The sequence below is a fragment of the Canis lupus genome, chromosome 36 (genome assembly GCF_048164855.1).
Source record: "Canis lupus baileyi chromosome 36, mCanLup2.hap1, whole genome shotgun sequence".
Classification (NCBI taxonomy): domain Eukaryota; kingdom Metazoa; phylum Chordata; class Mammalia; order Carnivora; family Canidae; genus Canis; species Canis lupus.
In genome coordinates, this window is record NC_132873.1 from 23,299,649 (window position 1) to 23,301,991 (window position 2,343).

Consider the following 2,343-nt stretch of genomic DNA (forward strand, 5'->3'; position numbering starts at 1 on the left):
CTCACTATACAAAAACCTCCAATCACAAATACTTCCTTAGTGAAGAGGCATTGTTTGCCTTCCCATCTCAAGTATATGCAACAAAGTCATCTCAGTAGTCATACTGCAGCACAATGCATCCAAAAATAAATATTAATAAAGAAGATGGCTTTCAATCTCAAATATAGAGCAAACCTTCTTAAAGAAAAAAGCTAGTAGTGTCCTTGGTGATAGAGTTGCCTGTTGCCATGGAAATGAGTACAGAAATTCTATGACGTTTCCCAGGGCCACAGGAGCTAAGTGGAAAGCAAGCCTTTTAGACACCAACCTCATTTTCATAGATTTACCTGGTAAAACTCTGGGTAAGGGAAAACTCAAGATGTAAAGAATACAGCAGTACTCCATTATGTGGCTCAGAAGTTAGTGTTAGTTTTAGCTGGTACACAAACTGCAGAAAAGCAAAATGAGAGAAAACAACAGATCACCTAAATTTTAATACCATTAAATTCTGAAGTATAAGGCAGCAGGTAACAAGAACTCTCAAGATGCCAGGAGACCCATTCATTTGGGGAATATAAAAAATAGTAAAGGGAATAAAGGGGAAAGGAGAAAAAATGTGTGGGAAATATCAGAAAAGGAGACAGATCATGAGAGACTCCTAACTCTGGGAAACGAACTAGGGGTGGTGGAAGGGGAGGTGGGCGGGGGGTGGGGGTGACTGGGTGACGGGCACTGAGGTGGGCATTAGACGGGATGAGCACTGGGTGTTATTCTATATGTTGGCAAATTGAACACCAATAAAAATAAATTTATAAAAAAAAAGATGCCAGGAGACCTCTCATTTGCATGTCACTATGCCACAGAGAAGTAGCATTAAACTTTGTGGTTCACATGATCATAGTACCTATAATTCCCAGAGTAGTGACATCATTGCCGACCTGCATGGGCATTTTGTCCTAATTTGGACTTCAAATAAGCTCCCAAGGACTTAGCTGACTGGTCCTGCTGCAATAGAAACCAAAGCCATTGTGACTCATCTTGTCTCTATTCTTTACCATGAAACCATGTTCCTAGGTCAAGAGGAAAGCCTGCTCCATAGCCCATGGTGGCTGTGCAAGAGATCATCAAAGGATAGCCTTGTTTGTAAGACCGGGCTATCGCTGGCCAACTCCCCCTACCCCGTCACCAGCCTGCACTTCTTAGGAAAGCTCATCCTTTCCAGATATCATGTAGAAACAGCCCAAACTCCCAATCTTCAACCATTTTTGACCTGTAAAGATGACAAAAGCTCTTATGGTCAACCTGATATATTATTATTCTATAAGTCTCTACTTAGAACGCAGATATTAAATACTTTGCTATAAAGAATATGACATGGTTTCGGATTTATTTAAATAAGTATGGCTGGAGGGGTGCCCGAGTGGCTTAGTCAGTTAAGCATCTGACTTTGGCTCAGGTCATGATCTCTGGGCCCTGGGATGGAGTTTACATTCATCTCCAGGCTCACCAGGGAGTCTGTTGTCCCTCGGCTCCTCCCTCCTACTCATGCTTTCCGTCTCTCCCTCTCTCCCTCTCAAATAAATAAAAAAGATCTTTTAAAAATTAGATAAATAAATATGTATAGATAGAACTATACCTCCTAGCTGTGCTGGATCTAATGTGTGTAAACTATGGTCTCCCGGAGAACTCACTTCCCCCCTTGAGCTACAGAGAGGCCTTCCTTTACTTACTGGGCTAGAGGAACAAGGCCAGGCAAGGGCGGCTCTGAGAAGGGTGGCAAGTGTCTTCTTTCAAGGCATCGTCCTCGGGTCAGGTCTTTGAACAGATCCTGGAAAGGGAGGGCAGCTTTCTTCCACCCTATACCAAGAGGAAGAAGCTACGGCTGCTGGCCCAGAGTTCAGAAGGATCTGGAGTTTCAAGTTTCTTTGAACCCATCCACCCATCTGTTCCCATGCCAAGTGGTCCTTATCAGGGCCCTCATGTTTGTATAGGAAACCTGGCCCACCTGCTCATTCAGTCTCCGCCCTCCTGTGGAGGCGTGATTTTCAACTCAGTCTTCTCTGTGGTCTCATGAGCAGAAAATCTCTTTAAGTGCTGCTGTGAAGGACCTTTGACTGTTATGGTTCACTCTGAGTAGACAATGGCTAAACTGAGCCTGTTGTTTTTGTTCTTGAAGATTTCCCCAGCCAGTGCCATAATCCATTTGCCAATACCCCATACCATTCAGGTGCTAACTATTTTACTAACAACTACTTCACTTCCCATCTGTATCCCATCCTAATCTACAGCAAATGACTCTTTTTTACTATGATCCTTCAGCATGCCGCAGGTTATCGTGAGGAATCCTCCACTTACCACCAGCAA

The 2,343-nt window shown here is 43.5% G+C and overlaps 1 long non-coding RNA gene across 2 annotated transcripts; it reads left to right on the forward strand.

The window, feature by feature from the left end:
- The first annotated feature begins 240 nt into the window (after positions 1-240).
- On the forward strand, positions 241-1,347 carry LOC140625744 (uncharacterized). Of its 2 annotated transcripts, none has more exons than XR_012025072.1 (2): positions 241-341; positions 1,054-1,347. It is a non-coding gene; the product is annotated as an uncharacterized lncRNA (long non-coding RNA). The 2 variants fall into 2 exon arrangements; XR_012025073.1 differs by having other exon boundaries at positions 271-506.
- The last annotated feature ends 996 nt before the right edge of the window (positions 1,348-2,343 follow it).